The sequence below is a fragment of the Peromyscus leucopus genome, chromosome 15 (assembly GCF_004664715.2).
Source record: "Peromyscus leucopus breed LL Stock chromosome 15, UCI_PerLeu_2.1, whole genome shotgun sequence".
NCBI lineage: Eukaryota > Metazoa > Chordata > Mammalia > Rodentia > Cricetidae > Peromyscus > Peromyscus leucopus.
The window spans coordinates 41,800,997-41,816,970 of record NC_051076.1 but is presented as its reverse complement, the minus strand read 5'-3'; positions in this window follow the sequence as shown (position 1 = coordinate 41,816,970).

Below are 15,974 nucleotides of genomic sequence, written 5' to 3'. Positions count from 1 at the left end.
GGCATGGGATTTAAAACAAGTTCAGAAAGCTCCCTAATTGCCACTAACAAGAATAAATAAGGTTTATAATTCTCTTCTTGCAAATTGCTGCTTCTGGAAGCTGTGAAATTATAATGATGTAATCACTGTGGAAAGTGTTTCTGAAAAAAAAATGTGCCAGAACAATTATTAAAATGTTGCTGGTAATTGATACTGGCCCTTGGGAAACATCAACAAAAAGGACTAATAGGGACGAAATTCTTTGAGAGTCTCTACTGATTACCTGGTAACTGCTGTCTGCAACAAACAATAAAACCCAGGACAAAAAAATCTCTGCCAAAGAATTTACCTGCATGGACCTCATCAGGATGACGTCATCTTCAGGGCTCAGATTACGACCAGGCTTCAGTGGCCTAACCACATTAGAAAAGTGACAGATTTGGATTTTAGTAGAACCTGGATCTAGGTGTGGGGATATATTGTGTACCCCAATAAAACTTGCTTGGGGAACAGAGAAGCAGAGCAAACCACAATTGCCACCTGTTATCAACTCCACAGATCCTCTCACTGAAATCTTGAGTCTTCTAAAAGGGTCTCAGCTGAGCTGCCTTAGGTCATGTTTCCTTACACTTTATATATCTTCCTCCACCCTGCTGTCACTTCCTGGGATTAAAGACATGTGTGCTTCCCACTACTGGGATTAAAGGTGTGTGCTACCACTGCCTGGCTCTGTTCCCACTGTGGCCTTGAACTCACACAAATCCAGACAGATCTCTGCTTCCAGAGTGATAGGATTAAGCATGTGTGCCACCACTCTCTGGCTTCTATGTCTAATCTAGTGGCTAGCTCTGTCCTCTGATCCTCAAGCAAGCTTTATTGGGATACCAATACATCACCACATCTAGAGCTACACAGCATGCCTTCAACCTACACTTAGATGTTAGGTAACAAAAGCAGGGGAAAAGAAAAGAAAAAGAGAGACATGGAGCAAAGACTTGAAATCAGAGATTTTCCAGACAGATTTTCACTTACAGGTTAGAGTTAAGTAGGAATGAGTTACAAAAATGAATTGATATTGTTGTTGTGAGGATCAATGTGGACAAGAGGCAGTTTTCATGTCACTGTCACATTGAAGGGTCACCAGAAGGAAGGCTTAGGTGGATCAAAACCATAGAGAAATGGCTGAAGGGAGGTCCAGAACTAGAGCCTGTATCAAAGGCTGCTTGTGGTTGTGTTATTGAAGACTTTTCATAATCTGGGGCTCTCCTGACAGGAGCCATGAGTACAAATTCCACTCAATACACTTGCTTTAAAAATAGCAGAATTTGCTAAAGTGATAATTATCAAATTTAGGAGACTAATTATAAGACTGTACTCCTCTCATACTGTTATTTTAAGAGGAAAAACCACTATTTATTTTTTGAAATCTGAGTATTTGAATGTTGTTTTCTCTACTATAATTCTGTAAAAAAAAAAAAAAAAGAGGACTTTGTAGAGTTATAATTTAAATAGAAATGTTGTGGATATCCATTGTGTAAGATTTAATGAAACTGGGCATAAGAATGAATATACATGTATAATGATACTATCAAGAATGGAGACAAATACCATAAACTGCAGGGTGATCTTAGTGTTCTTTGCTTTTTTAAAATTTGTTTTGTTTTTTTGTTCTTTGTGGTAAAACATATAACATGATATATGCCTCTGTTCTGTATGAAAAAAAAAATGCCCATTTTTGTCACTAGAAGTAATCATGCTATGAAGCTGGAGAGTTTCTCTCCAGCTCCTGCCAAGCCCCGGAAGTCCTGCAGCCCACTTATAAAATAAACACACAGACTCTTATATTATTTAAACTGTTTGCCCTAATGGCTCAGGCTTCTAGCTATCTAGTTCTTACATCTTAAATTAACCCATTTCTATAAATCTATACCTTGCCACATGGCTCATAGCTTACCAGTATCTTACATGTTGGTACTCATGGTGGCAGCTAGCAACCTCACTCTGACTCAGCCTTCCTGTTACCAGAATTCTTTCTCTGCTTCTCCTGCCTATACTTCCTGCCTGTCTAATGGCTAGCATTTTATTTATATAGAGCGATATCCACAGCAGTGCTATTAATTAGTTGCACAAATTTATTAAGCTCTTACATATTTTGAGATAGAGCCTTTTTATAACTTTTATTTTTATACTTATCAGCATATACTCATTGCATAAATTAATGGCATTCTCTGATTTTCCATACTTACATAGTCTAGCTCTGTCTCCTAATTGGTCTCCTTCTCCATTGCCTAGCTTGCTATCCAACTCCTACAGGCACACCTCAATTTGCCTTTTTTTCCCCCTTGCTCATGTGTGTCCCTCAGGTCAGTGTTTTTTGTTTTTTTCCTTGTATTGGTTCAAGTGTGATGTGTTTTTTTTCCCCTTATAGCACAGAGGATGAGTAGCATTAGTTTTCCTGTCTGCCTGGTTTTACTCAAGAAAATGTTTCCCTTCTGCATCCATTTTACTTCAAATGACAACATTATTTGCTTTTTCTTAAATGTATGATTACTATCTGATACTGGAAATGTGCAGCATTCTCTGTATAAGTGCATCTTCTGTAGATCATGTGGTCTGATTCTTAGAAGCCAGTTGCTGAGAAGGTAAAATGATACAGATGTCATTGGAAATAGCATGGACATTTCTAAATAAAAGACTGTTCTTTAATATGATCTAGACAGCCAACATATGTTCTATAGTCAGAAAATTAAAATAATTATTGGAAGATATGTCTGTTATTGTTTTACCTTCACATTATTTTTAAGTAGTTACTACATTATGTGGTCTGTTGGTAATGAACAGCTAAAGCTGTAGTATATACGTAAGTTAGCTTTAAAAAGAGAAATTTCAAGCTTGGATTGTAGCACATAACAATTACCTCAGCTTTCAAGAGGCAGAGTCAGGTGGATTGGCCAGCCAGCAGTATATAATAATTCTTGCAAATCCACTGCTATGTATATATAGAAATGAATCAGACACACAATACAGATGTTTGTATACTTGTGCATGTGGTGAAAAATTTCAAAATCACAGGCAAGATGTCTGTGAAGATTGAAAGGATGAATAAAGTAGGTATACTGGTTATTTGTGTCAACTTGACAAAAACGAGAGTCACCTGGGAGAAGGAACATGAACTGAGGAATTGCCTCTTTCAGGTTTACATTTAGGAAAACCTGCCATGCATTCTCTTGATCAATGATTGATGTGGCAGTGGCAATCAAAGTGTGGGCTCTGCCACCGCAGGCCTGTTAATATCTGACAAATGTTTGTTAGTATCTTGTGTACATATCTGCCAAAGGTTTGTTCTTATTGTACAGTCTGCTTTTAAACTGTGAGGTTTTTGTTGCTGTTCTTATACTGATTAATTTTAATTTCTTCCATCTTCCTTGTTGATTCTTGCTATTCATTTTGAGTTCTGGATATCATGTTGGCATCATTGTCTACCTATAGATCTTTGAGTGCTTTTCTCTAGCATTTTTTTTTAAAGTTTAAAATCTGATTCATTCAGAGCTAATTTTGTCCAGAGTGTAAGTCAAGTGTCCAATTTTAGTCTTCTTGAGAGGATTTTCAATAAGCCGTTCTCAAATGTACATTTGTTTTCGATTTGTAGAGAATAAGATAGCTGTAGCTACATGAGTGTGCTACTGGATCCTCTATTGTATTTAATTTCTCTGCCTACCTGTGTTAGTGTCACTAATATATGTTTGTTTGTCTTTTCTTAAATGCTATGCAATAATCTAAATCAGGTATTGAAATACCTCCACCATTACCATTAGTCTAAATACTGCTTGGCTACTGTGTGTCTTTGGTACTTCCCTATACGTGCTAGGAAGATGGTCTACTTTTGTGAAGAATTTCACCATAAAATTACTGGTTTCACTGAGAGAATTTGGAAGCATTCCATGCTTTTCTACTTTGAGGCTTGTTTGGGAAAGGATTTGTTATTTCTTTCTTGAAGGATCTAGTAAAGCAACAGACTTTTCCATTTTGCCCTCTCTTACAGCAGAGGGGCCTTTTTATGCCTGCTTTAATCCCACCACTTTTTACTGATATATTTATTTTTATATACTCCCATTTCGGGCATTTTTTGTAGTTTACACACATCTAGAAATTTGTTATTTATCTTGGATTTTTTTCAAGTTACACCTATCTTTCTACTATCTCTCTTTCTCCTTCATCTATCATTCATTTACCTATATATCATCTATCTATCTATCTATCTATCTATCTATCACTTATCTATCATCTATCTATCTATCTATCATCTATCTTTTATTTTCTATCACCATCTATCTAATCTTTACGAGTTCTGTGGATTTAAGTGATATCTATTCTATCATCCCAATATTACCTGTAACCTTATTATTTTTTAGACCTTTCTTTCTCTCTTGCTACATTTTAAAAAAAAAATATGGGGTCTCAATATGCTGTAGCTCTGACTGTCCTGGAACTCACTATATAGTCTAGGTTGGCCTTAAGCTCAAAAGAGATCCATGTGAATCTGCCTCCCAAGTGTTGGGATTACACGTGTGTACCACCACTCCTGGTTCTTTTGTTTTATTTGATTAACTATTTTTCAATCTTCTGCAACAAGATTGGGAATATGGAAAGAATTTTCTATTCACTCCAGATAGGGAACTCAAAACAGTTCAATGTATGAATAACAGCAAAGTCAAACTTGTTGAATCAATTAGTTTTATATGAGGTTACTTGTAAGAGTAGGAGTACAGTGTTACAACAGCAGAAATGACTCAAAGAAAACTACATCACCAATGCTCATCCCAGCATGGGCAACAGCTCATGAAAATCAAATACCTAGAGTGCACTGAACAAGCTGCAGAAAGCTCAATAGATTGTTTGGAGAATGCCCTTTTCACATGCATTAGTCAGTTTGAGTCTCTTAAAGGTAGCTCAGGTAGTCTCATTATCTTCCAGGCAGCTTGGCTGTCTCACAGGTGGCTCAACTTGTTAGACAGTATCTTTCTGCAGTCCTCAATTCCTATGTGTATTTCAATAGATAGTGGCCTTTTGTATTTTGTCAGTTTCAGGAACTTCCTGAAATGTTTGAGTTTATTTTGGAGCTTAAAGGACATCTTGAAGAATGGAATGTTTTACCCAATGTTAGCTCCCTCCAGCCCTCATTTAAGATATATTGTGTCTTTATGAGGTTTCCTCCTTATCTCAGAGAAAATAGCTAAACAACAGCTTGTATTTTTCTTTTCAAGGCATCGAATCTCTTTGATTCATGTTTTGTATTTTTCTTTAGTTTCAAATCATGCATTTCACCTGTTATCATTACTATTTTGCCCCTTGAAAAGATTTTTAGGTTATTTGTGATCTTTGTATTTTGAGTGTAAGCAATTATACTGGAGAATGTCCCTTTTAGAAATATCTGTCGAGATGCCAAAAGTTTTGGCAAGTTGTGATTTTCCATTCTTTTATTCTTGGGATCTTCACAAATTAATCATATGAACATCTTTAGTTTCAAGTCAACTTGCAATCGTACATTTTCAGCCTTCTTGTATTTTATATGATCTATAGCAGTGTCTCTCAAACTATGGGTCATGGTCCCTTTGAGGGAGGGTCACATAATCAGATATCCTGCATATCAGACATTTACATTATGATTCCGAGCAGTAGCAAAATTGCATTTATGAGGTATATACAAAATAATTTTATCGTTAGGGATCATCACAAAATGAGTAAATGTATTAAAGTGTTGTAGCATTATTGATGTTGAGAACCACTGATCTATAGGTTTTGCTACTGATTTCCAGCTTTATTTGATTGTGATCTGTCTTCCTGAAACACAAGGCGTTATTTCCCTGTTTTCAATTGTTAGAACTTGCTTTATGGTTTCAATATCAAGAAAGGAAGGATCAGATTCTAAACATCCTACTTAGTGCAGCATTATGAAAATGAGTAAAAGGCACATCAGTCACAGCTTCTCAGAGGAGACTGGCCCCAGGCAGCACTTATGCTCGGCTACTTCTCACCAATCTTTAACCAATACCAAAAGGGAGTTTGTGGGAAGAAACAAACTTCAATGAAGCAGAGACAGTCTTAAATCCATTCTAACATAAGCAAATCAGGAATACATTGAATAAAAATATAGTTCATTTAATATAAACAGATCCCAGCATTTGTCAGTACTAAATGCAATATTAAATAAAATTAGAAAGTGGATGATAAAATTTAAAAATACATTTTACTAAGTAGATGGGTAAGAGTAAGATATATTTTATATCTTTGCATTTATCTTTATTGATATTACAAGTGAAAATAAATTCTCATAAATTCAAGTGAACTTCACTAATAAATGATGGCATAATTTTACTGTCTTTTACATTCTAAGTTTTATCACATCTACTTCCTGTTATGTTTCAACATCCGTGTTTGTGTTGATATTTACTTGTCAGTAAATTAGACATCTAGAACAATAGTAAGATTTTAATTAAATGAATCATCTTCCATTCAGAGAAATTATTTCACATTGAAAACAATCACTTTTTAATTAGTCACTTTTATAACATTATAATTTAGTGCTAACAAATGTGTTCAATTAACTGGAGTGTAATCTGAATTAATGAGATAATTATATAGAATCTTCACTTCCCTGTGTAATGGTGGACACTAGTTTTAATTTTTTTCAAATATTGCCACATCAAAATCATAGCTCCAGAATTGTTTATCAACAGATTCTTCCTTCTTAAATATAAAACAATCAAAGCCACTTTATGAAAGGACATAGTAATTAATATTTAACTGAATCAAACATCAATTACATTGAAAGAATATGCAAAATTACTTTCAAAATTAAAATTACTTTTGAAATTTTAATAGTCACAGTTACTCAATTTATATAAAATATGTATTATTATTCCACAACAAAAGCAACTAATTAAGGATCTAATTAAAACAGGAAACATTTTACTCTGCTTCAATGACAGAAAAAAAATTTTGTTGAAAAATCATAGAATACTCTGTAACTGCATTCTTTCATCATTTTCATTAATCATTAGATTTGTATTCTAACAGTTTTAAGTTTTTCTGTCATACATGGAATTATTCATAAATTTTCTGTAATCTTACCTGTGACACCATGATCCAAAATATGTAACATGACATTGCAGCTTTTACAATTACATTATGTCTATTATTTGGTTAGGTAAAATTTCTGAATCACATACAAGACATCATTGACTTTAGGAATTGTTTTCATAACAATTGCTCATTACATATTTACATTAAAACTAACTCTTGTCCGGGCAGTGATGGCACACGCCTTTAATCCCAGCACGTGGGCGGTAGAGGCAGGCAGGTCTCTGTGAGTTCGAGGCTAGCCTGGTCTACAGAGCAAGATCCAGGACAGGCACCAAAACTACACAGAGAAACCCTGCCTCAAAACAAACAAACAAACAAAAAGTAACAAAACTAACTCTTGTTTAGGTAGTTAGGGAATATTAACTATCCTTTGCTTGCTATATCTTCATTAAAATGTTAATTCAATATTTATATTTTTATAACAGTTATTTATAAAAATAGTTGGAATTTTATATTAAAACCTGTACTATTACTAGAAATTTTGTGGAGCTATGCTTAGAGTATTATATGTTATTAAGAAAACTGAGGTTTCTTCTCAGGGATTCTCCTTTTGATGAAATAATTTAAGAACAGACTTGGAAAGAAACTTAAGGCCACCTTTATTAGAATGTAAAAGAAAAACTCCCAGGGCACATGCTCAGAATAAGAATATGGAGGAAAAGGAGAGAAAAAAATTATACCAGTTGAGTCATTCAGGTAGTTTAAGCAATGGAGGCCAGACAAACAGCAGCGTGGCAGAACGGGGAACTTCGGAGAAAGACTTGGAAACCCCATATTCTGCAGGAGAACAAGAGAAAGGAGAGCATGGGAAAGGAATTTTGGTGAAGAATGCGGCTCTTCTAAATACTATCACATGCTCTTTATGGCTTCTTCTGGTTATTCAGTGGTTCTCCATTAGTCAGAAATATCCAGTGGAATATTATCAACCAAATACTTACATATATAACGGCAGACTTATTAAATCGGCTCACGTGTTCAAAGGGACAGGATGTTTCCAGGATGCTGGTAAGATCTGGAAGGCCAGAGAAACCAGAATCTCCACAATAGTCATACAGCTCTTGATCCAATGTGTCAAGAAGCATCATTGATGCAAATTTCTAAATCCAAAGTTTAGTAGAACCTGGGATCTGAAGAACAAGGGTGGCAGCCTCAGGAAAAGCCAATGAAAACTGAAGTACTTCTGTTTTCTTGTGTTCTGTCTTTGGCCCTGGCTAATTTGGATGTAGTTCTCTCATACAGGGAATTTTTTTTTCCATCTACTTGGATAATTAACATGTAAATCTTCACCGGAAACAAGCTAATGGGCATACACAAATGTAACAATGGGATGAATTCTCAGGTGTCCCTCAGTCCAAAGAGGATGAGACTCAAAATTAACCCTCAGAGTAGCAATAGTAGACACCATCTTATGGAAGCAGACTCTCTCACCTGCTCTTGGGACCCTCTTCCTCCTACTGGGTTGCATCACCCAGACTTAATATGAGGTTTTGTGTCTAGTCTTATAATATCTTGGGATGTAGTGTCCAGCTGATATCCCTTGGAGGCCTGATATTTTTTTTTGAAGGGAAATGGAGGGGTAGATGTTGGGAGAGTGGAGGTATGTGTGTGCGTGTGGGGTGGTGGTGAAGTCAAATGCATTGAAAATAAAGCAAAAAAAAAAAAAAAAAAAGGCATGGTTGTAATGAAAATTCACCCACATTGATTCTGGTATTTGAATAGTTGCTTTGCCCCCATTTGGTGGTAATGTTTGTGATGGTTTAGTAACTGAAGCCTTGCTGGAGAAAGTATGCCACTTAAGCAGGATTTGAGATCTTATAGTCTTACCCTAAATTTGCTTTCTCTGTTTCTTAGTTGTGGCTCAAAAAGTGAGCACTCAGCATCCTACTCTAGCCTACATGCCTGCTGTTTGCCTACATGATTATCCATCACAACAGACACTAACATCCCAGGAACTGTAAGTCAAGTAAACTCTTTCTTTTATAAGTTGCTTTCCTCATAGTGATTTATTATAGAACTACAAAAGCAACTAATACAGACACCTATAATTTTTGTGTGTTAATTTTACTAAATGTATTCATTAGCTTTGGAGTATTTTGGTGGAATCTTGAATGTTTTAAGCACAGAAGAATACCTTCTACAGATAAGAGTATTTTTAATTTTTGCTTTCCTATTTGCATCCTATTTATTTTTATCTCTTGTCTTACAATCAAGTACTATATTGAACAAAAATGGGGAGAGGGAACATCTTTTCTTATTCCTGGTTTTAATGAAATACTTTGTGTATTTTTCTCTGTTTAGCATGAGGTTGGCTATGTGCTTGTTATATATTACCATTATTATGGTGAAGTATGTCTCCTGGGTTCCCTAGAACTTTTACCATAAAGAGATGCTGGATTTTGTCAAGGGCCCTTTCTTCCTTAAATGACATGGCATGTGTTTGCTGTCCTTGAATCTATTTATGTAGTGGATTACAGTTATTGATTTATGTATATTGAATCATTTCTGTGTTTCTGGGATTAAGTCCACTTGTTCATGGAAGATTATTTTTGATGTGTTCATGAATTTGGTTTACAAGTATTGTATGGAGAATTATTTTGCATCTATATTCATCAGAACACTTTTCCTGTGATTTCTTTCCCTACTCCCCTCTCTCTCTCCTGTTTGTGTTTGTTTGTTTGTGTTTGTTTTTTTCCTGTTTTGATTGATTCTTTGTCTGTTTTGGGTATCAAGGTAATACTGGCTTCATAAAAAAAAATTGGAAGTGTAACTTCCTTTTCTATTTTACAGAATAACTTGAGAAGTATTGATAATGGTTCTCTTATTCTTAGAATTCTGTTTTGAGTCCATCTGGCTCAGGCATGTGTCATTGGTATTTATGGGTATGTTCAAAGTCACTAGACTTCCTATGAGATTGAGTAAAAGAATCCCATTAACAATAGCCTTAGACAAAGCTTGAAATTAATAAAACCACTAAAATTAAAGACTTAATGAACAATTTAATAAGCTAATGAAATATTTTAAAAATTATACCAAAATATATACCTTCTAGACTCAAGGATTGGTAGGATTAATATTGTAAAAATTACTAAGGTTCCAAAAGTAAAGTAGAGATTCAATGCAATCCCACCAAAATTCCAATGCAATACTTTACAGGAATTGAAAAAAAAAACTATGCATTTATATAGAGAAAAAAATATCTAGGATAGCTAAAACAATGTTGAACAATAAATATCCTTGGAAGTATTACTATTTCTGAATTGGGAAGGGTGGTAGATTTGATCAAAGGATATTATATGAATGTATTAAATTCACAAACAATAAAAAATATTCAAGTATGAAATGCATCGCTTTGTACTTTTAGCTAGGAAGCTCACAGAGTCTCTAAATCAGTGGTGGATTTTGCCATTGCTCTTAGTTGCCTGCTAGAAACAGACGATAAGAACCAAGGCTTACAGCACTACATACTTTGGATGGACTGCAGAGACCAATCAAGCTGAAACTTATCTAAGAACTTCCTAGTGCCAGAAGGTGTCATAAAGAGACACGTGAAACAATAAAGGACTCACATAGAGGAATCTGAACTAGACATACTCATGATTATCTGCTGTTGTATTCAAATACTATGTGGAGGTGAAAGAGCTAGGAAGAACTGAGTGGAAACTGTTTATAACACTCCAGGTTCAGGAAGTCCAGTGCTCTCATTGTCTTAGATTTCTGCTCCAAAGAGGAAAATTAATTGATTATAAAAGAGTACATTTTTTTGTTAATTTTCTTTCTGAGAAAACATTGATTTTATAAAAATAAAGTAAACGTTGTTACTTTGTGTCAGACATTCCAGCATGTCTGATTTATAAAACTGACATAGCTATTGTCTGACATTTATCAATTATATAAGAAATTAAATGCGCAGTCTTATAAAATAAATGGCATATGGATAGTTGAACAGGAATCGTTCTACTAATTCAAGAAACCAACATCTGTTTTGAAAAGTTAATACATACTATCTGGAAAAGAATGTTTTCACTTCAGAGAGTTTGTCTGAACTTCAAAAATAAAAGGAAAGAATGAAAAGAATTCTTGAATTAATAAGAACAAGATGAATGAAATCCACTGCCTAAAATATTCAGTGACTTTCTCTGTTTGCTTGAAAGATGAGGCAGAAAAGAATGTAGGGAAAGAGGAAGGAGAAGAGCATAGAAGATAGAGAAGGAGGAGGAAGAAGGGGGGTTGGGGGAGCAGGGTGGAGAGTGGAAGAGAAAGAAAAAATGAGGGAGGGAGTAAGGAAGTCCACACAAACAAAATTTGTGTATCTGCTGGTACCATTGAATTAACTTACATATTAAAATAATTCTTAGAACCACTTATACTTTCTCTATGCGTGTCAAAGTATAACTATAATGTTGCTTGCTAATTTATGTCAAATATTAGTTTAAGGTATTTACATTCTTTGAAGATTTATCTTAAATATCACAAAACAATTTATTGTTAGGTAATTTTTTTTTTTTTTGCAATCCATTGATGTGTTTGACCTAAGTGTATTTGACATGTATTAATTTTTTATTGGGAGGAATGAATATCGTTTATACTGTGCAACTCCAATTGTAGTTGATTTTTTAACATTTGATCAAAAGTATCCATCTTCTATCTTTAAACTATAGTGATTTCAGCAATTCTTTTGAAATCAGGAATTTAACAGCACTAAATATTGAGATTTTGGTAAATATCATGTTTTTAAAATATTATACACATTCCATGAGTCATTAACCCTTTGATCAATGGCTAGAAACACTGGGATACTCCCTGAGTATCACAAAGAATTGGCTGGCAGCTGGCCTTTGGAACTGTGTATCACAGAGTGAGGTACAAGCTGTCTGTCAGTGCATGAGCAGCTTTGAAAGCTGGATGTGCTTTCAGGACCACCAGTCTCCTTTCCACTATATTGGGAGCTGCACAATTATTTAATTTTTTAAAGTGCTGTTCCTCCTCTACTTGGAAGAGAGTTTAAGATTATTTGCTTACTTTCCTGTCCTTTTTATTTATTTTATTTTATTCAGAAGAGAAAAGTGCAGGCAGTGGGGCAATTTTTTTTTTGACTAAATAAGGTACTTTAAAAACGGATTTTGATCTTAATTCTACACTCCATGTTCCTCATTGGACGTCATTGTACTGATGCTAGACCGTTTCACATACAGGTGGCAGAGCAAGTCTGAGGGCCATTGAACATGACTAATTCTGCTAATGCATCACAATTACCGAGACACCTGTGCTAAATAACCTTGTTCCATTTCCAGGAAAATGAACAGTGTTCAATAACCCTCAAAATATCTTATTTCATGCTGATTCAGGTTTCCTGCAGCCATTTTTCTGTGACATTGCTTCCATAACAACATAGCATGTGATTAAAGAGGCAAAAGCAGCTTGTCTCCATATACATACTTAGATTCTTCCTCCTTCATTTTCTTTTTATAACTGACCTCATTGTCCCGAGGCACTTATCGAAAATATTTATATTTTCTCATAGAGAGCAAAATAAAAAAATGATATCGTTTGTCTTAAAGCGTCAGTCCAAGCACTGTCACTCTGCTTATACCAGAGTTCCACACTGTTAAATTTCACAGGCAACTACTAGACACTAAGAATGATGTGAGTCACAGCATCCTCTTTCAAAGCTTCAAAAGCCACCCACTACCTGATGATGTGTTAAATGGCAAAAGCTTGTAAACCAGGACGTGCCAATTAGAGGTCCGTTTACCTTTGCACCAAGGTAGTGATATGCATTTGTGCTCCTGAATTATCTTATTTCACAGTACAAATGAAATAAAAAAAAAAATGAGATCTCCACCTATTATTTAAAGAACAATGTGAGTTCTAATACTGACAAATACCATAAACAGTTAAATGAAGGAAAGTTGAAATGATACATATTGCCAAAGAAGCTAATAATAACAGCAAATATAACATGATATATGATGATCACATGATTCAAAACAAATCTAATTAAAAAAGCAAACGATTTGTAGGTAATGTGGGTATTGATTACACATATTAAGTTGTACTTATTTACTGAAATAAGTACAGGATACATATGGCCAGTAAAAGTTATGAGACAAATATATGCGTGAAAACACAAAGGTTATAATTAGCTGGCTTTTCCTATTTCTTGTTGGTACTTGGAACTGAACCTCCAGACTCAAGCTTGTTAGATGAGTACTCATCACTAAAAAGTCACACCCTCCCTTCAAGACAGTCAGGCTAAATTGCTAACTCTCTTAGCTCATGCTGACCTTGAACTTGTGACCATTCTGCCTTCGCTCCCAGCGTAGCTAGTATTAAGGGCCTACAACACCAAGCACTAAGTCCAGCAAAAACAGTCTTTTAATGAAAAGTTTTGAGATGGGGACTAATGACAGAGTTTGTTCACATTATTTTTGAACCCCATGTTCACACAAATATTTTAAAACAAGAACATTGAAATGCAGACTATTTGTTTTAAAATAAAGTAAAGTAGTATGTTCTTTGCTTTCTTTACTGTGGGGATTTGTGCAGTATGTATTTGTTAGTGAACTTATACAAGATAGTGCATATGGGTTTGATATTTAATTTTAACACTCGTTTGTTTACTACTAAAGAGAAATAAAACAATACATTTACACTTAATTTCTTTTATCTGCAATTCAATTTTTTGTTTATAAATATCTCTCTGTTTTTACTTTTACTTAATAGAGTATATATTATGTTATCCATTCATTTGGTTATTTGTCCCTGTGCTTTATCCAACCTTGGTTTCAACAATTCTCGCTCATATAGTGATGTACATTGAAATTGAACTATAAAAACAAGTATATATTTCTTCCTGATTGTTTTTTATCACACTTTAACCTCTTTTTAAAATCTATATTTTTTCACCAGATTTTTAGTTGTGTTTACTTACTTAATGATTGTTCACAAATAAAATTGTAAATGTTTTAGTGTAAACATGGTATTTTAATGCATCTTTAGATTGTGAAATAGCAAAATAAAACTATTTAAAATAACTTTCCTTACATACTTAAAGACTTAAAAAAAGAAATAATATGTATTAAATCATGATAATAGATGGTTTATGAGATGGCCCAGTGTGTGTAAGTGCTTATCATGAAAGCCTATCAACATAATTTCAGTCCGCAGAACCCATTGCTGGGAGGAGATAACTATCCCCTAGAAGTTGTCCTCAGACCAAAACACTAAACCATGATATGTTCATCTCCACACTCACAAACACCCACAGACAATAATTATATAAAAAATCAGGTATTGATAGGCTTTCATGAACTGACTCTCTAAATCTCTAAGCAAACCCCTGAATAAATTACTTCTTTTATAGGAGTAGCCTTAGTCATGGCTTCTTTCTACAGTAATAAAGCAGTAACTAAGACATCATGTTACAGTATGAGCTTACATACTATAATCGTCCATACAGTGGTTGGAGACAAGAGGACAACTAGGGCTTACTGGCCACCAGGGTAGCTCTAGGATAACCCCTCTGTTAAGAAGGTAAAGCATAGATAAATAGACTAGTTTACCTGATGTCCTTATTTGGACTCCACATGGACATAGAAACCCAAACACACATATCTAACATACTTGCACTCGTGCATGCACACACACACGCACACACACACACACACACAATTTTGATTTGTCTCACTTTTCTTCCCTGTGTAGACAAATACTCTATTTTTTAAAACCCAGTATATATATATTTGATTCCGGTTTATGGTTATTGCCTAAATGTCAAATATTTCCTCCCATCCTTTCCTTTTTGTTTTTAATAAAAGAGCCACAGCAGCAAAATCCCATTGCTGAAACAATACCTAGATAACTCATCGAACATGGAGAATTTGAGCTGGTGCTTACAGAGAGACTTCACTCCTATTTCTTAGTATCTTTGATGCAGAGAGATTTCAAAAGTAAATAAGATTCATGTGGCATTTGTCTTTCTAGCTTGGATAATTTTCACTTTAGAGTTCCTTTGTATTGTCAAGAGTATAAGAATTTTTTGTCTTTGTTGTTGGGGAACCAGGAAAATTCCATCATGTGTATGTGTCATACATCATCCATCTTTTGTTAGGCTCTTAGGCTGATTCTGTATACTGTCCATAATCAGCATGGCCACAGTAAATATTATAGGGCAAGTATGTTTTCTACATACTAATTTATTCAATACAGACTTAATTGTGGGATTATAAATTCAAACTGTAGTTCTATTTTTAATTTGAAGGGTATTTTAGTATATTCTACATGCATAGATGTTCTTCCTACATACATATCTATTCACAGTGTGAGTATGTGGTGACTATGGAAGCCAGAAGTGGACACTGGATCCCTGAACCTGGAGTTAGAGACAGTTATGAGCAACCATGAGGGTATTGGGAATTGACTCAATGGCGTCTTGTAGAGCAACTAGTTCTTATAACTGCTGAGCAGTCTTTAGAAAAATTAAAGCTCACCCCCAATGACAGACCTCTTCGAAAAAACACACATTGCTGAATCCTTCTCAATCAGTCCTATCAACTGCAGACCAAGTAGTCAAACATATGTCCCCATGGGGGATATTCTCATTCAAACCAACACACTAACAATTGCAATGGAACACTGCCTCTCATTTGTTTTCATGAGTGTTACAATTTCTGGGTTTTAGTTTAGGAGAAAGGTTTGTCACTTATTGGCATGTAAAAATTAATTGCCAGTTTTCTCAACACTCTCATGTTTGGTAAACATTTAACTGTATATTAGGATTCTTTGTGAACAACCTTCATTTTCACTCTAGGATCTGCATTTCTAGGAAGAGTTATGTGACACAGAGATTTGGG